This window comes from Mus caroli, unplaced genomic scaffold (genome assembly GCF_978045245.1).
Source record: "Mus caroli unplaced genomic scaffold, Mus_caroli_1 scaffold_3, whole genome shotgun sequence".
In the NCBI taxonomy this organism is placed as follows: Eukaryota; Metazoa; Chordata; class Mammalia; order Rodentia; family Muridae; genus Mus; species Mus caroli.
In genome coordinates this window covers 64858886-64885363 of record NW_028227258.1, presented here as the reverse complement: position 1 = coordinate 64885363, position 26478 = coordinate 64858886, and the positions used below count along the sequence as shown (strand labels likewise).

The 26478-nt window shown below is 47.3% G+C and overlaps 4 non-coding genes across 4 annotated transcripts; 2 read left to right on the top strand and 2 right to left on the bottom strand.

Moving 5' to 3' along the window:
* Positions 1–2537: 2537 nt before the first annotated feature.
* Trnag-ccc (transfer RNA glycine (anticodon CCC)) lies at positions 2538–2608 on the bottom strand. Its single transcript has one exon. It is a non-coding gene; the product is annotated as a tRNA-Gly (tRNA).
* Positions 2609–9333: 6725 nt separating this feature from the next.
* Positions 9334–9498, bottom strand: LOC147005509 (U1 spliceosomal RNA). Its single transcript, XR_015046804.1, has one exon. It is a non-coding gene; the product is annotated as a U1 spliceosomal RNA (small nuclear RNA).
* Positions 9499–16170: 6672 nt separating this feature from the next.
* On the top strand, positions 16171–16335 carry LOC115030323 (U1 spliceosomal RNA). Its single transcript, XR_003835904.1, has one exon. It is a non-coding gene; the product is annotated as a U1 spliceosomal RNA (small nuclear RNA).
* Positions 16336–25169: 8834 nt separating this feature from the next.
* Trnag-ccc (transfer RNA glycine (anticodon CCC)) lies at positions 25170–25240 on the top strand. Its single transcript has one exon. It is a non-coding gene; the product is annotated as a tRNA-Gly (tRNA).
* The last annotated feature ends 1238 nt before the right edge of the window (positions 25241–26478 follow it).

Genomic DNA, 26478 nt, shown 5'->3' with positions numbered 1-26478 from the left:
CTTTAGCTGCAGATGAGACTTTCTCAATGCATTTACAGAAAAGTCCGATATGGATATGGACGAGGGATGGGCAAAAAAGATTAGTTATGGGGTCAGCATGTGTCTTAGAGATGCCTGAACCAATCGCACCTCGAAAGAGATGTGTGGAGTAGGATTTACAGATGGTCGTGAGTCACCTAGGGCACTAGGAACAGAACTGGAGTCTTCAACTTTTAAAACAATATTTTTTTGTTCACTTTATATCCCAATCTCTGCCTCCTCCAGCTTTCCCCCTCCCCTTCTCCTCTGAGAAGGTGGAGCCCCCCCTCCCTATCCTCCAACCTGACACAGCAAGTCTCTTCAGGAGGAGGCACATCCTCTCCCACGGAGGCCAGACAAAGAGGCCAGTTAGGAGAACACTCCACAGACAGACGACAGATTTAGGGATAGCCCCCACTCCAGTTGTTGGGGGATCCACATGGAGACTTTGCTACATATGTGGGGGTTGTGGGGACGATTCAGTCCAGCCCGTGTACTCTCTTTGGTTGGTGGTTCAGTCTCGGAGAGCCAAGAGTACAGGTTAGTTGACTGTGGTCTCCATGTGGAGTTACTATTCACTTTGTGGGCCTCAATCCTTCCCCCAACTCTTCCATAAGACTCCGAGCTCCACTCAATGTCTGGCTCTGGGTCTCTGCATCTGTTTCAGTCTGCTGCTGTGTGGAACCTCTCAGAGGACAGTTATGCTAGGCTGACTGCCAGCATAACAGAGGATCATTAATAGTGTCAGGGATTGGTGCTTGTCCATGGGATGGGTCTCAAGTTGGGTTGGTTATTGCTTAGCCATTGCCTCCATCTCTGGCAACAACATTCTTAACAGCCAAGCCATATCTCTCTCCAGTCTCCTGCTGTCTCTTTTCTAGGTGAATTTCGCTGCCCTTCTGGATCCCTGGAGACATGGAAGAATCAAGGTGCAATGAAGAATTCACCTAAGAGACAGGAGAATTTCATTTAAACACAGTTGTGGGGAATCATAGGTAGGAACAGCAAACGGTAAAGCAGTTTTGAAACCGGTTAATGTTAATAAGCCTACAGAGGGAAATGAAATGCTAATTGACAGCAGGAGGGCAGGTCCAGAATCCCGGTGTTTTCTTGAGAACCTGAGCTGTCTGTGGTGTTAGAGTGAGGAGTGATCTATGTACATAAAGGATGCTTAGGGCTGCGGTGTCCGTGCGCGCTTTGGAAACGCGGGGAAATTCAAGGTGTAGGAGAGAGCGCAGGTCCCGGGGTGGGGCGGAGCAGAGGAACAACGTAAAAGCCTGTGTCTGGTTAGGCTCTCGAGCATGCATTGTAAAGTGGCGGAGCTTTCAGAGCGCGGGGCTAAAGAAGCTAAAGTTAAAAAAAAAAAAAAAAGCATAAGTACCCGGCGGGAAAACACTGTTATAGGGTGGGGTGGGGGTGGGGATCTTCTAGGAAGAGACTCATTGATTGCATCTGGGATGTGCTGATTCCTGCAACTTCCACAAAAGCGAGGAAGTCGGTTCCCTGACTTTGTATTATTTAGAGCTGCGTTCGCACTTTTTCCTTATAATTTGTTACCAAAAGATGATCAAGAGGGAAATCACTGGTAAGAATTTGTAAGGGTTTTGTTTATCTCCCCTGCCTGTGTTTGGGACACTGCGCAGACTCACCGGGAGCAAAGATCTGAAGACAGTTCTTGTGTGGTTGTTGGGAGTCACAGCTGGATTCTTCGAAGAGCTCTCATTCTGAGCCGTCTCTTTTGCTCCTTATTGGAGAATTTTTTGATGAAACCTAGTCTTAGCAGAAGCCTCAAATTAAGTAAACAGTGGTCTTCTCACAAAAGGAATTTACGCTGGTGAGTCGTTGGAAACCTGACTTCTAACTTCTTACTCAAATGCTGCAGTGCAGCGATACTGAGAAACCTCAGGCAGGATCCCTAGGGGTGAAAACCGTTTTTTGATTGGTTGTTTTTTTTTTAGACAGGGTCTCACTATTTATACAGCAGGACTAGAGAACGCTATATAAATTAGGTTGACCTCCTCCTTATGTAAGTTAGGCTGACCAGGAATTCACAAAGATCCTCCTGCCTGACTGCGGAATGCCCCAACAAACCAGAAAGTCACTCCCTTGTATCTTCCAGCCAGAAGTCACCACATAACTCAGTTACAGTCTAAAGCAGCCAGGCAGGAACTTTCGGCTGTCATTCCTCCCTGAACACCTTCTGCCTGCCCATCATATCTTTTCCTGGCCTAGAATATTGGTGTGAAGCTATCTCTTGCCATGAGAATAAAATCCCCAAGGGAAGGTGTCTGAATGGAAACAGAACCTTGCAAATAACTGAGCAGCTGTAGTAGCAGTATTCGACATTCTTAAGTTTGTGTCTGGATACCTTGATACATAAGACAGTACTTTCCTGCTTGTGCCACGGCTAATCATTAGTTGCTAACATTTCTAACCAAAAAGAGCCCGAAAAGATGGACTTGGGTCCTGGTCCCAAGAGTACACTGAAGGCAGAGAGAGGGGGCAAAACAGAGAGATACTGCATTGGCCGGGAATCGAACCCGGGTCACCCGCGTGGGAGGCGAGAATTCTACCATTGAACCACCAATGCACTCGTGGGTGTAGTTTGTGACAACACTTTAGGAAAAGGTAAGAGAGCCACGCCTCTACTGAAATGTAATCCGGTAAATCTGTGAACCGGTATTCGGGATTTTCCAGGACTGAGAAGTAAATGACCTCCTACGCTAGGCTGTGAAAGGGCCAAGTCCTCTCACCTGACTCAGTCTGATCAGATTTGCTGCTAAAGAAGTTTCCGAGCATGGCCTGCAGAATTCCTTCTATGTCTCCTGGCCATGACCGGGGAGTTTCAGCCTATTAGAAGGAAAATGCTAGTTTCAGTTCAAACTCGTTGTTCTGAACAGCCTTCCTTGTGCTTTACCAGTGCCCAAAGCACGCTCAATTCAGAAGTAGTCAAAACTACATAGGTCCTGGGGACAAGTGCACAACAACACCCCATCTGTGTGACACAGATGGCACAACCCTTCTCTGAAGGGCTGCACATCCCATTCCCTCTAGTTTGGACAGGAAGAAGGGAGAGGTGGGAAGAAAAGCCGGCCATTGTTCCCCAGGTTTGGGAGTTGTTTAATTTGCAGGGCAGGTGGTCTCCTAAAGCACTACAGCTGCTCTTCTGGGATGTTGCATAGCAACGGCTGGGAAAAGTAGCTAGTAAACTAACTGAGTTACCATCTGTCTTAGTCAGGGTTTCTATTCCTGCACAAACATCATGACCAAGAAGCAAGTTGGGGAGGAAAGGGTTTATTCGGCTTACACTTCCATACTGCTGTTCATCACCAAAGGAAGTCAGGACTGGAACTCAAGCAGGTCAGAAAGCAGGAGCTGATGCAGAGGCCATGGAGGGATGTTCTTTACTGGCTTGCCTCCCCTGGCTTGCTCAGCCTACTCTCTTATAGAACCCAAGACTACCAGCCCAGGGATGGTCCCACCCACAAGGGGCCTTTCCCCCTTGATCACTAATTGAGAAAATGACTTACAGTTGGATCTCACTGAGGCATTTCCTCAACTGAAGCTCCTTTCTCTGTGATAACTCCAGCTGTGTCAAGTTGACACAAAAATAACCAGTACACCATCTGTGTGGAAAACCCAGCCATCCTTAAAACCACCCAGGAGATGACGGACAAGAGCAAGAGAAGAGGCCTAAATCTGCTCACATGCTCAACGCCTCCCCCCCCCCCGCCCCCGCCTTCGCCCCCGCCCCCCACCGTCGCCATCCCCCCTCTAGAAACCTTACTGATGCTTAAACCTGACCACTGGGAGGATAGAGAAGGAAAGAGAAGTGAGAATGGTGGTTGTGTATGTGGAGTGGGTGGTGACTAACCTGTTACCTGCACAGTGCGGGCAGATGGAGATCAACGCTTTCTCTGTCCTTTTCACCCAGGCTCATTTGTCAGCCACACATAGTCATGAAAAATAATTGAAGAAAGTCGTCGTGTTTAATTTTATTCTATCAACTAGGATTTACTTAAAATACTGGAACAGTGGGTTGAGTACTGTGAGGCCATGCCACACTGGCTGGCAATGCCCAAGCAAATAGGAAAAGGAGGAGGAGGAAGGGGGAGGAGGAGGAGGAAGAGGAGAAACATGAAGAGGAGGAGAGGGGGAAAGAGGAGAGGAGAAAGAAGTGAAGGAGGAGGAGGGAAGAGGTATTGCTGTGATAGGCCTGACCATGATTTTATTTGAAAGAATGTGGATTTTGGGACTTTGGATTTGGAAAGCAGTGGAATGCTTTAAATGGGGCTTAATGGGTCATCCTTGTAGGAATATGGAAGACTTTGTTGCTGGGAGTAATTTGAACTGTGTTGACCTGGCCCAAGAGATTTCAAAGGAGAAGAATTTCAGAATGTGGCATAAGGACTGGTTTTGTGGTATTTTGGTGAAGCCTAGTTGGAGTGGAACACCCCAGTGTATTGGAGATGTCAGTACCATGGGATGATCACCAAGAACAGAGGCCGTAATGGAGTGGATCAACCTGAGCACAGAGTGCTACAGAGGACAGAGATGGAGAAGTGATGCCAGTCCTTAGCAGGAGTCCAAAAGATCAAATGGAATCCCAGACACTGAAAGAAGAAGCTGTAACATTGAAATTGCCTTGGAGACTCAAAGATGTTAAAGATGCCAGAGCCATGGGATACATGCTGAGGAAAGCTGCTAACAGGGAGTGGAACCAGCCCAGGAGGAAGCAGTTTGTTGCAGTCAAAAAAGATGAAAAAGGAGTGGAGATCTGAAGACCACTTTGACATCAGCCATGGAGATGCAGAGTTTGGAGTTTGCCCAGCTGGTGTCCTGCCTTGCTTTGGGGATTATAGTTAATTAAGTTGAATGAATCTCAGAAGAGACCTTGAACTTTGGACTTTTAACATTGTTGCAACTGCTATAGACTATGAGGACTTTGAAAGTTGCACTAAATGCATTTTGCATTATGCTATGTTTAAGTATGGCCCCCATAGACTCATGTTTTTGAACAAGTCTATGGGGACCAGGGAGTGGAATGTGATGGTTTGTATATCCTTGGACAAGGGAGTGGCACCATCTGGAGGTGTAGCCTTGTTGGAATAGGTTTGGCCTGGTTGGAATGGGTGTGTCACTGTGGGTGTGGGTATAAGATCCTCACCCTAGTTGCCTGGAAGTCAGTCTTCCACTAGCAGCCTTTGGATAAAGACATAGAACTCTCAGCTCCTCCTGCACCATGCCTGCCTGGATACTGCCATGCTCCCACCTTGATGATAATGGACTGAACCTCTGAACCTGTAAATCAGCCCCAATTAAATGTTGTTTTTTTTATAAGACTTGCCTTGGTCATAGTGTCTGTTCACAGCAGTAAAACCCTAACTAATACAAGGAGGAAGAAGAGAAAGACAAAATTGTGACACATTAAGAACAGATCTGGCCAGGCCGTGGTGGTGCATGCCTTTAATCCCAACACTTGGGAGGCATGTCCAAGTTCGAGGCCAGCCTGGTCTACAAAGTGAGTTCCAGGACGGCCAGGACTCGGGAAAACAAACAAACAAACAAACAAAAAAGATCTGTTCCCACATTTTCATTAACCTAAGCTCCACAGGAGACAGACTAATACAGCCCCTGGATTTTTTGGTTTGTTTGTTTTTGTTTTTGTTTTGTTGTTTTGTGTACATGACTCAGACAGGAAAACCAATCACAGTTCTTGTGTTTGCCAGCCCTGTGCCTACTGGTCTCCTTTCTCACTTTGTCCTGCCCCAATGGTGCAGTGATGTGACAATTGTACCAAAAGCAAAAAGGTCGGCGGCTGAGGCTAGAACCTGAACAGAGGCTGCTGGGTTTCCACGCAGGCCGGAAATCACTCTCTCTCTCTCTCTCTCTCTCTCTCTCTCTCTCTCTCTCTCTCTCTCTCTCTCTCTCTCTCTCCTCCCCCTCTGCCCTCCCTCGACAGTGTACCACAGTGTAGTTCTGGCTATCTTTGAACTCATTATGTAGTCTAGGATAGCCTTAAATTCACAGAGGTCTACCTGCCTCTGCCTCCCAAATGCTGGGATTAAAGGCACACCCCACCACACAAGTTCTTTTCTTCTATCTGAATAACAGTATATGATTAATAACTTCAATACTTCAATAACAATTCACATCCATGGATTTGGTCTGAGATATTTTGCTAGGACCAAAACCAAACAAACAACATTACACCCTACTGCATTGGTGGGGAATGGAACCCTGTTCTTCTGCATGGGAGGTGAGACTTCTACCACTGAGCCACCAATACAGTTATGACAGTTATGATGGCACTTTGAGAAAACATGAAAGTCCATCCATCTCATTTTACTGAATGACACACAACAATGTACCTCAGTATCTCCACAGGACACCTTTGTATTTCTCAGTACTGAGGAGGAAATATTCTCCTACCTGCTACTCTGTGAAAGGCCCAAGTCCTCTTACCCCTAAATCTGGGCCAGGTTTGTATCTCAAGGAGTTTCAGGACATGGTCTACAGAATTCCTTCTACTGCCTGTCATGACCTTGAAGTTTCATCCATTAGAAGAAAAACGCCAATGCCACTTCAAACTCCTGGTTCTGAAAAGTCTCCCGTGAAGTTCACCAGACCAGAGAAAGAATACCATCAAAGTCCTACTTGGAGAACCCATGAGTCTGTCCAGCCTGGACTACAGTCACCTTGTGCAATTTAGTAACAAACCATCACAAATGAAAGATTACAAAGGGTTGCAGACAGCTCAGCAGAAGACTGCTCACAGCCTAATGGAGGACGATGAGTGAACCTAAGAACCGGACCACTCCATGGGGAGAAAGCACGGTTTATTCTTCAGTTTTAAAATTACATGGCAATCTCTCTGGCGCAGAGAGAACAGGAAAGGTGGAGAAGGCCTTGCTAGTTTTAATGGGAACAGACAGCTGCAGCAGAGAAGTGTGCAAGCCAAAACAGCCTGGGGACTGGTGTGGAACTTGGATGTTACAGGTGTGCGTTAATGGGGCCCTAAGAGCCTGGGAAGTAGTGTGGGGACTATGGTGAGTGTCGTGGGTCTATAATACGGAACTAAATGCCCGGTTGTTGGAGGTAGTTGGCTATAAATGCAGATAATGGATTTACTGGCTTTCTGACAAAAACCGATAACATAGATTCTATCCCAAGTACTGAGAGAAATAGCAGAAAGAGGGCAGAATTTGCTATCTCAGGGTAATACCGTGCTTAGCAGGGGACTTGGTGAACATCAAGAGGGATGTGAGAACACTGGGGACAGAGACAGCCACATCTACTGACATGAAATTTCAACCTTGGGATTTGAAACCAGGGTAGCATGGCTCCTGAAACATGCCCCAAATCATTTTGTCACTATACCACTATGAAGAAAGTCAACTGTGTATTTTTTTAAAACCAGAAGAGAGATCATGTGATAGGCGGAAGACTGACACAATGTCCCCATGATCTGCTGCCTGCTGCAGCTGTCTAACCACTGCCTGCAGTCATCTTAACACAGAGCAAAACTCTTCTTATTCCTTTCGTGGTGCTGTATGCCTTCAGTCCAGTCTTGGAGAGGAAGAGGCAGGTGAGTGGACCACCGTGAGTTCTAGGAGAGCTTAATTTTCCTAGATAGAATTCTAGGCCAGGCTCAGCTACTTAGTGAGCGAGCTCCCATCTCAAAAAAAAAAAAAAAAAAACTACAGAAATAAAAGTAAACATTTTTATTACATTTTCATTTATTTATCTTCATTGTGTGTGTCTGCAAATATCCCAGATATCCAACTCTACCACCATTACTTTCTACTCTGGGTTGTTTTTTTTTTTTTTTTTTTTTTTTTTTTTTTTACCCTCTTATACTTTACTCTGACTTGGGCCACATCCCTTCCAAAGCCTGTTCTTAAGTAGCAGGTCGTCAACATTTTGAATTACAAAATTGGTAAAAAGAACAAGAGATGGTCCGGGGGGCTAAGAGGCACTTATGCCAAGCCAGCTCACAAAGTGCCTGTTTAACACCAGCACTGGGAGAATCTGACCTCCGGCCTCTAAGAACATCCACACAGACACAAGAGAATTAAAAATAAATCTGAGAAAAATTTAGAAACGATCCCTTTAGCCTTCCAGCACTTGAAAGTACCTTTCTAATCCGGGCAGTGGTGGTGCACGCCTTTAATCCCAGCATTTGGGAGACACAGGCAGGTAGATTTCTGAGTTCGAGGCCAGCCTGGTCTACAGAGTGAGTTCCAGGACAGCCAGGGCTACACAGAGGTTACAATGTATATTAAAGCTAATCGTCATCTTTGGCCAAAGTGTACGCATTTATCGAGTGCATTGAAACCAATCAGGAAAGGCATACACCTCACGTTGAGAAACGACCTTTATTAACAGACAGCTAGCCCGAGGAAAGTACTTTTCCAAAGAACGCACAAAGCGGGGTCGGCTGGATTGTGAAGAAGGAAGCTGAGGCCAGTTACCCCGCAGATTGAGCCTTAGTTGGAGGGAGAATCTGGATCCTGAGGGGGCCTTGAGCCGGTCGAACAATTCGGGATTGTGGGAGAGCCAGCCTCAAGCGGAGGAGCTGGAGAGGCAGCTGTCATGGACAGGACATGGACGGGAACACGGCGTCTAAGAAACCCCGGAGCCAGAGGGAACAGGCTTCCTTTGATCGTTTTTTTTGTTTTTTCTTTCTTCCTTTTTTTTTTTTTTTTTGCATGGACGAAATTTCTGCCCCAGACCCCAAGATCTGTTGTGTGCTCTGAGTTGGGGGGAGAGGGCCTGTCCCTTCATTTGTCTCAGGGGACAAACAGTAGGTGCAGGTTGGAGGCCCCTGGCCTGATTTGAGGGGGGGTTTCAGTGTAGCCTCTAGGAACGGACCTTTACGACCGGTTAGAAATCGATAGAAGGGGGGACGAGTTGAGCTCACAGTCGGGAGACCGAGACGGAAGGACCGCAAAGAACAATATCTAACGCTGAAAGTGAACTACATACCCCTTCTTTTCTTTTTGTTTTTTATTTTTTTAAAGATTTATTTTTATTATATGTAAGCACACTGCAGACACTGCAGAAAAAGGCGCCAGATCTCGTTACGGATGGTTGTGAGCCACCATGTGGTTGCTGGGATTTGAACCTCGGACCTTTGGAAGAGCAGTTGGGTGCTCTTACCCACTGAGCCATCTCACCAGCCCCTACTCCTTATTTTCAAATCTTAAACTGAGCAGAGCAAAGGTAGTCTTATCTGGAACAAAATGCGTCCATCTGCTATGTGGAGAAGACGAGTAGAACAGAGTCCAATCTAACTTTAAGTACAGTAATAACCAGGGGAGAGCGCGAACGCAGTCCCCCACTACCACAAATTATGCAGTCGAGTTTCCCGCATTTGGGGAAATCGCAGGGGTCAGCACACCCTAAAGTGCAATGGGTGAGCCTCGCCCTGGGAAAACCACCTTCATGATCATGGTATCTCCCCTGCCAGGTAAGTATGCTTTCCCAGCGCCCGGCCCCGGCTCACACCCGCCGCCCCTCCACTCTTAACACACGGTCACTTCGCCCCGTCCGATCTCGGGCCTACCCCGACGTACACGCCATTCTTGCGCTCCGCTGACACCCGGGGTCCCGCGCTCCCTCCCTCGCCGCGGGAGAAACCACTCGCATTTCTGCACGGAGCGCGGACCCGGCAGACCCTGCGCGCTTCATCTGCATACACCACGCCCATACCCGTGACATCAAGGATGACGCCTGGTCATCTACCTTTCTACCCCTTCATGGCCGCCTTCATAGTCTTTCTTTATATTCTACTATTGTAAATTCCAAACATTTTCACCTGATCCTTATTTTCCCCTTTGGGAGGAGGGGGTAACCGTGTAGCTCGCGGAGGCTGGCCTGGATCTGATGCAGGAGAAACTTGGAGTAGAATAGTACTAATAGGACTGGAGAGTTGGTCCAGTGGTTAAGAGCACTGACTCGATTGCAAAAGACTCGATTCCCAGCATCCACATGGAGGGTTACCACTTTCTTTATCACTAGCATGTGTGGTGCAGATGTAGGACCCCCAAGGGAGACCCTCACTCAAGTATCAGGGATCAAGAGCCCAGAAAGCCACAACAGTCAAGCTTGCTGCAAACACAGGAGGTTTTAATGGCACACAAACCAGCATGCTGAGGTCGAGACCCATACACCACGCAGGGGTAGAGGAGTCTGACCCCAACCCTATTTTCCAGCAGGCTTATAAAGGCAAAAACCAGAACCTAGGAGGAGGATCGGAGAGGAAATAGGGGAAGTCTAGGGGCAGATATTTACTTCAAGGTACTGGGACATTGAAACGTTTTGTGGTTGTTTTTCCCAAAAGTTACGGGGAATTAGGCCATCTGGCCGGGGGCTGGGGCCCGTGTTCTCAGGGCAGTCATTGTTTTATTTTTTTACTCTTCATCTCCCCACTTTTCTCGTGAGTAGCTCTAATCTTAGAGTGACCCCTCTTCTTCTTTCAGCAAAGTCAGGTACTGTTGTCGGAGCACCATTTCCTGTACAGCACTAACCCTGTCTTTTACAAAAGCCACTAACTTATTAAGAATGCAAGGTCCAAAAGTGAGCAAAAGCAACAGAATGATTAGGGGACCGGCAATGGTAGAAACAAGGGAGGTAAACCAAGGAGACTTATTAAACCAATTTTCAAGACAGCTCTGTCTATCTTCTCTTTCTCTTCTGCGCTTGTCTAACCGGTCCCTGAGTTTAGACATAGAATCGTTAATTACTCCAGAATGGTCTACCTAGAAGCAACACTCTTCCTTTAGGGATGCACAAAGTCCTCCTTCTTTGAGGAAAAGGAGGTCTAGCCCTCTCCTATTTTGCAGTACTACCTCTGACAGGGAGTTCAAGGATTCTTCTAGTTTAGTTATGGACTGCTCTATGGCCCTCAGATCAGTGTCCATGGCAGTTTGCAATTTATCAAAGTATCCAGGGGTCTGAATTAAGGCGGTTGTACCTGTGCTAACCCCAGCCGCCACCCCTAGACTCAGGAGGACCACCAAGGTCATGGTAATGGGCTCTCGCTTATGGCAGACCCGATGGTCGAATTCATCAACAAAAGAGCTGTCATCATGGTACAGGAGTCTAGGGACAAGCTGAACTAGAATACAGTAATCTTTAGAAGTATTAAAAACAGAAGTAGATATGCAGGGAGTGAAACCAGTGTTGCAAGCTCACACTGTGTCTAAGGGGGGCACTAGGTACTGACCACTGTTGGAAAACTGGATATGTTGGGTCTGATTACAGAGGTGCCGTCTGCCATGTGGCACTTGACCCAAGCAAAGTCCGCTCCCTGAGACAGCTGCCAGAGTCAGTTTTCTGTTTTCCCCCCAAGGGTCTGCAGTCTTATTATAGGTCCTGATTGGGCGATTCCCTCATAATAGGGGGGACTAGAGGCATAGCACAGCCAGCAAGACTGAGTAATGTTGGGATTAGTACGGTTGAGGACCAGGAATGCCCCCTGTACCAGGCTAAACAGGCAATTCTCGGTGTCTGGGGACGAGGGAGTGGTTGGGGCTAGATCAAGGGAAGGAGTGTCAGAAGGGCTACCTAAAGTAAGCCCAGGGAGGGTAGGTCTTGGAGGGGGTCTCTGAGGCCTTTTAACTAAGACGGGGTTAGGCCCCACTGACTGGGCTGGAGGACTTTTAATCTTCAGCCGAAGCTTAAAAGTGAATCCAGGGTCCGTCCCTGTCATAAAATCTTAGGCCTCACTGCCTCCCCTTTATCCAATCTTCCTTTGCCTCTTTTCCTTTCTGAGTAAAAGTGATGTTTAAAGAATCATGGCCCTTATTTCGTCTGGACACTACAATAAGATCCCAGCTAGAGGAAGGGTGCCAATAAGTGGTACCAGTGGTTTCACATCCCTACTGACTACAGAAGAAGCCCTCTACTCCCCCGCACCGACATGCTGCAGACCCTCTGGGTCCCTGTGTCTGCGTGGAACGAGTCTCTCGAGCAGATGGACAAAGAGTAGGATTAATTGACAAATAGACACACACAGGAGAGGTTGTGTAGAATCTGAATGTAATCTCTGGTCGAGCATTAGACTATTTTATATTACAGCGAATTATCAGGAGCTACAAATCACAATAAGACAAGGTACACTGAAATTTACCAGATACAAAAGAAAGGAATTTGCAGGAACTAGATAAATGTTTACAATAGAGATTAACAGCCCTGCCTAGGATCAGCCTAATGCCAGGCAAGAATCTCACACTTTAGTGTTAATAGCACCAGGGGGTTTTAACTCTTGACAGGCCTCAAGAATAATGTAGTATCACAGACCCCTAAATTCCTAGGCCTTGTTAAATCTTATCTTGTCTGGAGAATCCCCATATATCAGGAGAGTATATCAACTTGCTCTTGGCATGGAATGTAACCTGTACTAAAGATTTCTATCTCAGTGAGATTCCCAGGCTCTTTCTGCAGACCAATTGAGTTAATGGCTCTGTTTTATTGTAGTGCTTAATTAGTTACTGAATAGGTTAAACTCCTTGCTGTAATCTGGGATCTTGGAACACTGGGAGAGGCTTTAGCTATGTCAGAATTCAATCTTAAAAGGCACTTATAATAAGGCAATACTAAATAGAGAGCATGTGGATCCATACACTAGACTAACGCAGGAGTTGAAAATTAATTTTATGGGTTGGGGGGGATGCCAGACTCCAGGAGGGAGTTTCCGTGAAACTCTTTTCCTCGTGGTCAGCTTCCAAGCCTCCGCTTGTCAAACTGACTCGACTGGAGAGCGTGGCAGGGACAGACATAAAAGGGCTCCTGACGGCGCCCCCTTTGTTTAGACTCACTACTACAGCCTGGTATATCAATGTACTGCCCCTGGGAACTTATCCCCTGGTTATATGACTGCTTCTGGTAGATTACCTCGCCCTGGGGCACCGTTTCATGTGACTCTTCAGGGATGTCCCAAGCGTCTAATCCAGCCATCAAGGCACAGATTTCAGGGAACAGAGGGGGCCACCATGTATAAGGGGTGGCTACCTTTGAAGTACTCCATACGGTATCTCTGGCTTGAGAGATGACTTCCCATGTCAGGGTCATGGGAGCATGAGGATTACTACCCAAGGTTGGGGCTACGGCGAAAGCGCAGCTTAAGAGGATTGTCAGTGGCTGCCACCGTCCAGTCACCCTCATCTTGGTTTGGTGCTTTTTTTTTACATGGGAGGCATGTATCCAGGCGGCAATTCTGTCTACCTTCACTGCCATGGGGGTAGTCAACAGCACCAGATAAGGTCCTTTCCACCGGGGCTCAAGCGTGCTAGCGCGATGTCGTCTGACCAAGACCAAGTCTCCGACCTGGAACCCATGAGGCACTGCTGTGGTCCCCGGTGTGTAGGCTTCTTTGATCTGGTTCCAGATCTGTGTTCCGACAACTTCTAAGGCCTTTAAGTGGGTAAACAGAGCAGAGGGGGTGAGGAAAGGTCAGTGTTGGGATCCAATATCCCACCTGACTCAGTTAAGGGGGGCGGTCCCCCATACAGAATCTCATAGGGAGTGAGGCTGAAATGTCCAGGAGTGTTTTGGACCCTGAGAAGCGCAAAGGGAAGAAGAGTCACCCAGTCCCAACCGCCGGTCTCAATGGCTAATTTAGTAAGGGTCTCTTTTAGGGTCCTATTCATTCTTTCTACCTGTTCTGAGCTCTGGGGCCTGTAAGCACAATGTAATTTCCAATTAGTCCCCAGTTGTGTGGCCAATTCCTGACTTACCTGGGCAACAAATGTAGGCCCGTTGTCTGAGCCAATTACCTTGGGGATCCCAAACCAAGGCAGGATTTCTTCAAGGATCTTCTTGGCCACTATCTGAGCAGTTTCTGATTTGGTAGGAAAAGCTTCTACCCATCCTGAGAAGGTGTCTATGAAAACTAGGAGATACTTGTTACCATACTTTCCTGGTTTAATTCCAGTGAAGTCCACTTCCCAATAGACCCCTGGCCTATCTCCTCTTAGCCTCTTTCCAGGCTCCTTGAAAGGACAAGTGGCATTGGTCAGGGTGCAAGCTTTGCATGACTTCACTACCTCTTCAGCTACTGAATTTAACCTTAACACATAATACTTAGATCCTTTAATTAAGGCCTTGAGTTTATCACTTCCAAGATGGGTTAGTTAGTGAATACGCCTCACATAGTCCTGTCCTTTGGAGGGTAGAATAATCCGCCCATCTTTAGTTTTTGCCAGTCCATGATGACTAAACATTTGGGCTTTTCCCGCCTCTGTCATATCTTTAATCTTATCACAATCCTTAAAGGGGTAGTTGAAACTAGGATCCTCGGCTGGACATTAAAAACAAGGAAGAAATACTGGCCCTTTTAGAGGCCGCACATCTACTAAAAAAGGTGGCCATCGTCCACTGTCTTGGGCACCAGAAAGGGGGGGGGGACTCAATCTCAAGGGGAAATCAGATGGCTGATCAGGAGGCAAAGCAGGTTTTTATTGTCCTTTCCTGCTGAAGTGAGCAAGCCCCTTTGCCTGTATATGGCCCCGTGGATGTGTGCAGTGGCAAAAGCATAGCGACTGTCAGTGTAAATGTTGATGGGCTTGCCTTCTGCCATCCGGAGCGCTTGTGTTAGTGCTATGAGTTCCACCTTTTGAGCAGAAGTTCCTTCCGGCAAACCGCTGGCCCAGACCACCCGTGTTCCATCCACCACTGCTGCTCCTGGTCTCCTTTATCCCTCCACCAGAAAACTGCTTCCGTCCATATACCATTTGGGAGCTCCCGGCCACGGTTGGTCGGTCAAGTCCCTTCTGACTCCGGTCTCTTCTGCCAAGATGTCAGCACAGCGGTGTATTGGAGTGGAGGCCTCTCCTTCTGGGAGCAGAGTGGCCGGGTTGAGGATGGCCGGTGGGGCGAAGGTGATTCTTTCAGTCAACAACAAGCTCTGGTAGTGGGTCATCCAAGCGTTGGTCATCCAATGGTCAGGGGACTGGCGGACTACGCTCTCAAGGGCATGAGGGGCAGCTATAGTAACATGCTGTCCCAAAGTAAGTTTATCTGCATCTTTGACGAGCAAGGCCACAGGTGCAATGGCCTTCAGGCAAGAAGGCCACTCGCTGGCCACCGGATCCAGTTTCTTTGACAGGTAGGCCACAGGCCTTTTCCATGGCCCTAGTGCTTGGGTCAATACTCCACTAGCCACTCCGGTCCGTTCATCTATATACAGAGTAAATGGTTTAGTCAGGTCAGGCAAGACCACGGCAGGGGCAGTGAGCAGGGCAGTCTTTATTTTTTCAAAAGCCTGCTGATGTTCCTCAGTCCAGCTGAACGGGAGCTTTTCTTTTGTGAGGGGGTACAAAGGGGCCGCCAAGGTCGCGAACCCGGGGACATCACACTCCTCCTCCTCCTCCTCCTCCTCCTCGAGTGTCTGAAGAAAGTGTAGCTCTCTTCAGGCACACCATTATATTATATGATTGTGAGCCACCACGTGGGTTCAGGACCTCTGGAAGATCAGTCGGTGCTGAGCCATCTCTCCAATCCTGCAACTCACTCTCTCTCTCATCCTTTTTTTTTAAAAAAAATTATTATTATTACCCTGTGTGCATGAGTGTTTTCCTTCATGTGTGTCTGCACCACACGTGCTAGTGCTAAAGAAAGTGGTAACCCTCCATGTGGATGCTGGGAGTCGAGTCTTTTGCAATCTAGTCAGGTGCTTTTAACCACTGAACCAACTCTCCAGTCCTATTAGTACTATTCTACTCCAAGTTTCTCCTGCATCAGATCCAGGCCAGCCTCCGCGAGCTACACGGTTACCCCCTCCTCCCAAAGGGGAAAATAAGGATCAGGTGAAAATGTTTGGAATTTACAATAGTAGAATATAAAGAAAGACTATGAAGGCGGCCATGAAGGGGTAGAAAGGTAGATGACCAGGCGTCATCCTTGATGTCACGGGTATGGGCGTGGTGTATGCAGATGAAGCGCGCAGGGTCTGCCGGGTCCGCGCTCCGTGCAGAAATGCGAGTGGTTTCTCCCGCGGCGAGGGAGGGAGCGCGGGACCCCGGGTGTCAGCGGAGCGCAAGAATGGCGTGTACGTCGGGGTAGGCCCGAGATCGGACGGGGCGAAGTGACCGTGTGTTAAGAGTGGAGGGGCGGCGGGTGTGAGCCGGGGCCGGGCGCTGGGAAAGCATACTTACCTGGCAGGGGAGATACCATGATCATGAAGGTGGTTTTCCCAGGGCGAGGCTCACCCATTGCACTTTAGGGTGTGCTGACCCCTGCGATTTCCCCAAATGCGGGAAACTCGACTGCATAATTTGTGGTAGTGGGGGACTGCGTTCGCGCTCTCCCCTGGTTATTACTGTACTTAAAGTTAGATTGGACTCTGTTCTACTCGTCTTCTCCACATAGCAGATGGACGCATTTTGTTCCAGATAAGACTACCTTTGCTCTGCTCAGTTTAAGATTTGAAAATAAGGAGTAGGGGCTGGTGAGATGGCTCAGTGGGTAAGAGCACCCAACTGCTCTTCCAAAGGTCCGAGGTTCAAATCCCAGCAACCACATGGTGGCTCACAACCATCCGTAACGAGATCTGGCGCCTTTTTCTGCAGTGTCTGCAGTGTGCTTACATATGATAAAAATAAATCTTTAAAAAAGTAAAAAACAAAAAGAAAAGAAGGGGTATGTAATTCACTTTCAGCGTTAGATATTGTTCTTTGCGGTCCTTCCGTCTCGGTCTCCCGACTGTGAGCTCAACTCGTCCCCCCTTCTATCGATTTCTAACCGGTCGTAAAGGTCCGTTCCTAGAGGCTACACTGAAACCCCCCCTCAAATCAGGCCAGGGGCCTCCAACCTGCACCTACTGTTTGTCCCCTGAGACAAATGAAGGGACAGGCCCTCTCCCCCCAACTCAGAGCACACAACAGATCTTGGGGTCTGGGGCAGAAATTTCGTCCATGCAAAAAAAAAAAAGGAAGAAAGAAAAAACAAAAAAACGATCAAAGGAAGCCTGTTCCCTCTGGCTCCGGGGTTTCTTAGACGCCGTGTTCCCGTCCATGTCCTGTCCATGACAGCTGCCTCTCCAGCTCCTCCGCTTGAGGCTGGCTCTCCCACAATCCCGAATTGTTCGACCGGCTCAAGGCCCCCTCAGGATCCAGATTCTCCCTCCAACTAAGGCTCAATCTGCGGGGTAACTGGCCTCAGCTTCCTTCTTCACAATCCAGCCGACCCCTCTTTGTGCGTTCTTTGGAAAAGTACTTTCCTCGGGCTAGCTGTCTGTTAATAAAGGTCGTTTCTCAACGTGAGGTGTATGCCTTTCCTGATTGGTTTCAATGCACTCGATAAATGCGTACACTTTGGCCAAAGATGACGATTAGCTTTAATATACATTGTAACCTCTGTGTAGCCCTGGCTGTCCTGGAACTCACTCTGTAGACCAGGCTGGCCTCGAACTCAGAAATCTACCTGCCTGTGTCTCCCAAATGCTGGGATTAAAGGCGTGCACCACCACTGCTCGGATTAGAAAGGTACTTTCAAGTGCTGGAAGGCTAAAGGGATCGTTTCTAAATTTTTCTCAGATTTATTTTTAATTCTCTTGTGTCTGTGTGGATGTTCTTAGAGGCCGGAGGTCAGATTCTCCCAGTGCTGGTGTTAAACAGGCACTTTGTGAGCTGGCTTGGCATAAGTGCCTCTTAGCCCCTGGACCATCTCTTGTTCTTTTTACCAATTTTGTAATTCAAAATGTTGACGACCTGCTACTTAAGAACAGGCTTTGGAAGGGATGTGGCCCAAGTCAGAGTAAAGTATAAGAGGGTAAAAAAAAAAAAAAAAAAACAACCCAGAGTAGAAAGTAATGGTGGTAGAGTTGGATATCTGGGATACTTGCAGACACACACAATGAAGATAAATAAATGAAAATGTAATAAAAATGTTTACTTTTATTTCTGTAGTTTTTTTTTTTTTTTTTTTTTTTTGAGATGGGAGCTCGCTCACTAAGTAGCTGAGCCTGGCCTAGAATTCTATTTAGGAAAATTAAGCTCTCCTAGAACTCACGGTGGTCCACTCACCTGCCTCTTCCTCTCCAAGACTGGACTGAAGGCATACAGCACCACGAAAGGAATAAGAAGAGTTTTGCTCTGTGTTAAGATGACTGCAGGCAGTGGTTAGACAGCTGCAGCAGGCAGCAGATCATGGGGACATTGTGTCAGTCTTCCACCTATCACATGATCTCTCTTCTGGTTTTAAAAAAAATACACAGTTGACTTTCTTCATAGTGGTATAGTGACAAAATGATTTGGGGCATGTTTCAGGAGCCATGCTACCCTGGTTTCAAATCCCAAGGTTGAAATTTCATGTCAGTAGATGTGGCTGTCTCTGTCCCCAGTGTTCTCACATCCCTCTTGATGTTCACCAAGTCCCCTGCTAAGCACGGTATTACCCTGAGATAGCAAATTCTGCCCTCTTTCTGCTATTTCTCTCAGTACTTGGGATAGAATCTGTTATCGGTTTTTGTCAGAAAGCCAGTAAATCCATTATCTGCATTTACAGCCAACTACCTCCAACAACCGGGCATTTAGTTCCGTATTATAGACCCACGACACTCACCATAGTCCCCACACTACTTCCCAGGCTCTTAGGGCCCCATTAACGCACACCTGTAACATCCAAGTTCCACACCAGTCCCCAGGCCGTTTTGGTTTGCACACTTCTCTGCTGCAGCTGTCTGTTCCCATTAAAACTAGCAAGGCCTTCTCCACCTTTTCTGTTCTCTCTGCACCAGAGAGATTGCCATGTAATTTTAAAACTGACCAATAAACCGTGCTTTCTCCCCATGGAGTGGTCCGGTTCCTAGGTTCACTACATCGTCCTCCACTAGGCTGTGAGCAGTCTTCTGCTGAGCTGTCTGCAACCCTTTGTAATCTTTCATTTGTGATGGTTTGTTACTAAATTGCACAAGGTGACTGTAGTCTAGGCTGGACTTGTGTTTGTGGTCCTCTTGCCAGAGTCTGTGCATTACTGGTCAGGATAAACAGACGAGGCTTTTGTAGTTCACACAGCCACTTGAGGAGACCCAAGGACGAGGCCACTTTTCCCTGAGAGGCGGGGAATTCGGTTTGGTTTTAGTGCACATGGAGTTCTCAAGGGAGGACCTTTGCCAGATTCTAACGGCTCAGGAATGCAGGAAGCACTCCTAAAACAAAACAAAACAAAACAAAACAAAGTCAAACAAAAACAACAACAAAACCAGGTCTGCTTTTCACATTCTGGAATCCTCGTGGGACTAACAGCCCTCCCCGACATTTTTTCTTTGGAAGCCACGTGGTGTAATCTTTCTTTCTCTCTTCATCTCTCCAGGTGCTCGGCGTGCACTGGAGAGATGAAGAAGCCTCAGGGAATGCTGCGGGTGCAGCGGCTCCACTCACCTGCTTACCGGCCTGCGGGTCCCTGGGGTAGTTGGGGACCTTGGGGACGCTACCTCAGTGGGCAGGTGAGTGGCGGTGGTGACCAGTAGAGGGCAGGCGACTCTTGGGACTGAGAAACTGGAACCGCGTGTTGGGAGGGGTCAGGGTTGAGTTTCTGGGATGTTGGGAGTTAGGCCACAAAAATGAACCAACCCCAGAACCCACCCCCCCCCGGCACCCCCTCACCGCCGCTCTGTCCCACGTCACGTGCAAAATCCCTTGAGTTTCCCAATGAATTGAGGACTTCACTCCCCTCATCTGCATATGTCTCAGAAACGCCTGAGATATCAAGGATGATGTCTCTGTTCTCTACCCTTCTACGGATCCCCAGCCAACCAGCGCACCTGTCACCTGCTACCTGGGAGGAGGAAATGTCACTCTTGGTCGCCTTTTCCTGTACCTCATTTGCATAGAAAAAACGCAGACTCCCTGATCCAGAGATGACACCCTCTTCTCTTTTGAAGGGTTGGCTTGTTGAACTTTTTTGTTTGCAGGAGATCTGGAATGCTGAAGGCCCAGAGAAAAAAACATTGAATTATCCAAAACCCGTAAGTATCCACCTGTATCAGACAGATGGTAAAGAATCTGTAACACACTGATGTAGCCTTTAGAACACTCAAACCGTGGGTCGCGAATCCTTTTGGAGGGTCGTCAAAGGATTTTCAGAGTGGTCGCCTAAAGGCCATCAGAAAACGCATATTTACATTATGATTCATAGCTAGCAAGATTACAGTTATGAAATAATGAAGATAATTTTTTATCACAGCACGAGGAACTGTATTAAAGACTGGCAACATTAACAGGTAGCTGGAAAAACGCACAAAACTTTAAATGAAGCCATTTTGCTCTGTATCCCATGTGCTAAGAAATCACCGGGGAACCACCGGGGAACGGTGGGTGGTCTACACCATTACTCTTAGCACTCTGAGGCAGGCAGAGCTCAGGTGAAATGGGGCCAGCTTGGCCTACATAGGAGTCCATTTTAAACAAAAAGCAAGCTATCCAAAAGTCTATATCATACTAACAGGAAAACATCATCATTCCCTGAACACCACACACGAGGCACACTTTATGCCTCAAAATAACAAGAGTGTTACCTAAACCGGGTGGTGATGGCTCACGCCTTTAATCCCAGCACTTAGGAAGCAGAGGCAGATGGATTTCTGAGTTCAAGGTCAGCCTGGTCTACAAAGTGAGTTCCAGGACAGCCAGGGCTACACAGAGAAACCCTGTCTCAAACAAACAACAACAACAAATAAGAGTGATACCTAAAAACGTATCAAATGGAGAGCTGGCTCTACACCAAATTAGCAACATATTTTTGCTTAGTTACAACCAAAGAGAAAATGTTTGGAACTCAAGTACAGACAGACCTTTAAAACGTTTTCAGAGGGTACTACCATGCATTGTAATTCCCTGGTGGACAGAGGCCTGGAACTCTTGTACAGTTTTCTGACTTAGAGCTTCCCAGCAGTTACTTGTATCTGTGGGTGAAAAGGGTGCTATACACAGGAGACTTGCTCTCACAATCATTTTGTTTCTCTCTGTTGTACAATTAAAACGTTTAATAAAACGAGAAAGTAGTAGTCCACGATTCTCCTCCTCCATCCTTATTCTGCTTTTGGTAAATCAGAAAACCAGGGGAGAGAGCCAACATGGTCCCCGACAACACAATGACTCCCGAGTCTTCCCTGGGTTCAGGTGTAGAACTAGAGTCCTTTCCCTTTCCTTGACAGTTTCTGTTTGGTTTCACTGCAGCTCTGGTCAACCCTGCCCTGCAGCAGAGCTTTGGGTGAGACCAAGTTAAATGTGGGCATCAGGAGGAACTCTTTGGTTCTGTCACCTGGGCACCTGTTAACCTGCAGAAGAGGAGCACTGGGTACTTCTGGAGGAGCACTGGGTACTTCTGGAGGAGCACTGAGTATTTCTGGAGGAGCACTGGGTATTTCTAGAGGAGTGCTGGAGGTAACTCGAACTGAAGGTTCTCCCACTGCTACCTCCCGATTTTTATCTGTCTTAGGGTTTCCTGATGTAAACAGACACCGTGACCAAGGCAACTCTTATAAGGACAACATTTAATTGGAGCTGGCTTCAGAGGTTTAGTCCATTATCATAAAGGGGGGAACGTCGCAGCATCCAAGCAGGCATGGGACAGGAGGAGCTGAGAGTTCTACATCTTTGTCTGAAGGCTGCTAGCAGAATACTGGCTTCCAGAAAGTTAGGATGAAAGTCTTAAAGCCCACACCCACAGTGACACACCTACTCCAACAGGGCCACACCTTCTAATAGCGCCACTCCCTGGGTTGAGCATATACAAACCATCACAGCATCCCTCTCACAGTGGGGAAGCAAACTCAGCAAACTCCAGTCTTAGATTATTTCCCTCAACTGCTAGGAGGAAAGCAGGCTTTGTAAAGACGGGAGGAGAGGCAAGGAGAGAGGAAATCACTGGAACTAACAAGACTTCCTTCCCCTTTAACGAGCAGCATAGCAGAAACCTAAGAGGTCTATGGCAAGTCCTCCTTGGAACTGAGTGAATAGGATTTGCAGGAAACAACTGCAGTTATTGGAAGGCTTTGAAGTGCCTAAAAGTTTGTTTTTAAAAATGCAGCATTATGCCAGGCATGGTGAAGCACACCTTTAATCCAAGCACTTGGGAGGCAGAGGCAGGAGGATCTCTGAGTTCAAGGCCAGCCTGGTCTACAAAGTGAGTTCCAGGACAGCCAGAACTATACAGAAAAACCCTGTCTCAAAACAAAACAAAACAAAACAACAACAACAAAACACGGCATTAATATCTGTGCACCAGTACACTGTGCCCCGACTGCACTTTGAAAAAAATTATTTATTTTTATATGAGTACACTGTAGCTGTCTTCAGGAACACCAGAAAAGGGCAATGGATGCCATCAAACCACCATGTGGTTGCTGGGATTTTGAACTCAGGACCTCTGGTAGAACAGTCAGTGTTCTTAGTCACTGAACCATCTCCCCAGTCCCTGAACTGCACTTTGAGTGATGTAGCAATTTCCTTCTGGTGGAAACATTCCTGGGTGGGGTGGAGTGGGGACTCCACTGGACACAAAAGTTCTAAAGGGAGTGAACTCCAGGACTCTAGCTTTCAAGAGCTGTCTCCCCTCACCCACATTCCTGTAAAATGGACAGACTCATGGGTTCTCCAAGTAGGACTTTGATGGTATTCTTTCTCTGGTCTGGTGAACTTCACGGGAGACTTTTCAGAACCAGGAGTTTGAAGTGGCATTGGCGTTTTTCTTCTAATGGATGGAAACTTCAAGGTCATGACAGGCAGTAGAAGGAATTCTGTAGACCATGTCCGGAAACTCCTTGAGATACAAACCTGGCCCAGATTGAGGGGTAAGAGGACTTGGGCCTTTCACAGAGTAGCAGGTAGGAGAATATTTCCTCCTCAGTACTGAGAAATACAAAGGTGTCCTGTGCAGATACTGAGGTACATTGCTGTGTGTCATTCAGTAAAATGAGATGGATGGACTTTCATGTTTTCTCAATGTGCCATCATAACTGTCATAACTGTATTGGTGGCTCAGTGGTAGAAGTCTCACCTCCCATGCAGAAGAACAGGGTTCCATTCCCCACCAATGCAGTAGGGTGTAATGTTGTTTGTTTGGTTTTGGTCCTAGCAAAATATCTAGGACCTAATCCATGGATGTGATTTGGTCCTAGCAAAATATCTAGGACCAAATCCATGGATGTGAATTGTTATTGAAGTATTGAAGTTATTAATCACATACTGTTATTCAGATAGAAGAAAAGAACTTGTGTGGTGGGGTGTGCCTTTAATCCCAGCATTTGGGAGGCAGAGGCAGGTAGACCTCTGTGAATTTAAGGCTATCCTAGACTACATAATGAGTTCAAAGATAGCCAGAAGTACACTGTGGTACCCTGTCGAGGGAGGGCAGAGAGGAGAGAGAGAGAGAGAGAGAGAGAGAGAGAGAGAGAGAGAGAGAGAGAGAGAGAGAGAGAGAAATGTCTCTCTGGACACTGCCCTCTCTGTGGCCTGTGATCGCACAGTGGAAACCCAGCAGCCTCTGTTCAGGTTCTAGCCTCAGCCGCCGACCTTTTTGCTTTTGGTACAATTGTCACATCACTGCACCATTGGGGCAGGACAAAGTGAGAAAGGAGACCAGTTGGCACAGGCCTGGCAAACACAAGAACTGTGATTGGCTTTCCTGTCTGAGTCAAGTACACAAAACAACAAAACAAAAACAAAAACAAACAAACCAAAAAATCCAGGGGCTGTATTAGTCTGTCTCCTGTGGAGCTTAGGTTAATGGAATTGTGGGAACAGATCTTTTTTGTTTGTTTGTTTGTTTGTTTGTTTTCTGAGTCCTGGCTGTCCTGGAACTCACTTTGTAGACCAGGCTGGCCTCGAGCTCAGAGATCTGCCCACCTCTGCCTCCCAAGTGTTGGGATTAAAGGCATGCATCACCACGGCCTGGACAGATCTGTTCTTAATGTGTCACAATTTTGTCTTTTACTTCTTCCTACTCTACCTCCTTCTCCTCTCCTCTTTCCCCCTCTCCTCCTCTTCATGTTTCTCCTCTTCCTCCTCCCCCCCTTCTTCCTCCTCCTCGTCCCCCTGCCTCCTCCTCCTTTTCCTATTTGCCTGGGCATTGCCAGCCAAGTGTGGCATGGCCTCACAGTTCTCATTCCACTGTTCCAGTATTTTAAGTAAATCCTAGTTGATAGAATAAAATTAAACACGATGATTTTCTTCAATTATTTTTCATGTCTGTGTGTGGCTGACAAATGAGCCTGGGTGAAAGGACAGAGAAAGCGTTGATCTCCATCTGCCAGCACTGTGCAGGTAACAGGTTAGTCACCACCCACTCCACATACACAACCACCATTCTCATTTCTCTTTCCTTCTCTATCCTCCCAGTGGTCAGGTTTAAGCATCAGTAAGGATTCTAGAGCTGGGATGGCAGCGGTGGAGGGCGGGGGCGGGGGGGGGTAAGGGGGGGCGTTGAGCATGTGAGCAGATTTAGGCCTCTTCTCTTGCTCTTGTCCATCATCTCCTGGGTGGTTTTAAGGATGGCTGGGTTTTCCACAGAGATGGTACTCAGTTAGTTTACTAGCTACTTTTCCCAGTCGTTGCTATGTAACATCCCAGAAGAGCAGCTGTAGTGCTTTAGGAGACCACCTGCCCTGCAAATTAAACAACTCCCAAACCTGGGGAACAATGGCGGGCTTTTCTTCCCACCTCTCGCTTCTTCCTGTCCAAACTAGAGGGAATGGGATGTGCAGCCCCTCAGAGAAGGGTTGTGCCATCTGTGTCACACAGATGGGGTGTTGTTGTGCACTTGTCCCCAGGACCTATGTGGTTTTGACTACTTCTGAATTGAGGGTGCTTTGGGCACTGGTAAAGCACAAGGAAAGCTCTTCAGAACAACGAGTTTGAACTGAAACTAGCATTTTCCTTCTAATAGGCTGAAACTCCCCGGTCGTGGCCAGGAGACGTAGAATGAATTATGCAGGCCAGGCTCGGAAACTTCTTTAGCAGCAAATCTGATCAGACTGAGTCAGGTGAGAGGACTTGGCCCTTTCACAGCCTAGCGTAGGAGGTCATTTACTTCTCAGTCCTGGAAAATCCCGAATACCGGTTCACGGATTTACCGGATTACTTTTCAGTAGAGGCGTGGCTCTCTTACCTTTTCCTAAAGTGTTGTCACAAACTACACCCACGAGTGCATTGGTGGTTCAATGGTAGAATTCTCGCCTCCCACGCGGGTGACCCGGGTTCGATTCCCGGCCAATGCAGTATCTCTCTGTTTTGGCCCCCTCTCTGCCTTCAGTGTACTCTTGGGACCAGGACCCAAGTCCATCTTTTCGGGCTCTTTTTGGTAAGAAATGTTAACAACTACTTGATTAGCGGTGGCACAAGCAGGAAAGTACTGTCTTATGTATCAAGGCATCCAGACACAAACTTAAGAATATCAAATACTGCTACTACAGCTGCTCAGTTATTTGCAAGGTTTTGTTTCCATTCAGACACCTTCCCTTGGGGATTTTATTCTCATGGCAAGAGATAGCTTCACACCAATATTCTAGGCCAGAAAAAGATATGATGGGCAGGCAGAAGGTGTTCAGGGAGGAATGACAGCCGAAAGTTCCTGCCTGGCTGCTTTAGACTGTAACTGAGTTATGTGGTGACTTCTGGCTGGAAGATACAAGGGAGTGACTTTCTGGTTTGTTGGGGCATTCCGCAGTCAGGCAGGAGGATCTTTGTGAATTCCTGGTCAGCCTAACTTACATAAGGAGGAGGTCAACCTAATTTATATAGCGTTCTCTAGTCCTGCTGTATAAATAGTGAGACCCTGTCTAAAAAAAAACAACCAATCAAAAAACGGTTTTCACCCCTAGGGATCCTGCCTGAGGTTTCTCAGTATCGCTGCACTGCAGCATTTGAGTAAGAAGTTAGAAGTCAGATTTCCAACGACTCACCAGCGTAAATTCCTTTTGTGGGAAAACCACTGTTTACTTAATTTGAGGCTTCTGCTAAGACTAGGTTTCATCAAAAAATTCTCCAATAAGGAGCAAAAGAGACGGCTCAGAATGAGAGCTCTTCGAAGAATCCAGGTGTGACTCCCAACAACCACACAAGAATTGTCTTCAGATCTTTGCTCCAGGTGAGTCCTTGCAGTGTCCCAAACAGAGGCAGGGGAGATAAACAAAACCCTTACAAACTCTTACCAGTGATTTCCCTCTTGATCATCTTTTGGTAACAAATTATAAGGGAAAAGTGCGAACGCAGTTCTAAATAATACAAAGTCAGGGAACCGACTTCCTTTCTTTTGTGGAAGTTGCAGGAATCAGCACATCCCAGATGCAATAAATGAGTCTCTTCCTAGAAGATCCCCACCCCCACCCCCACCCTATAACAGTGTTTTCCCGCCCGGTACTTATGCTTTTTTTTTTTTTTTTTTTTTTTTTTTTACCTTTAGCCTCTTTAGCCCCGCGCTCTGAAAGCTCCGCCACTTTACAATGCGTGCTCGAGA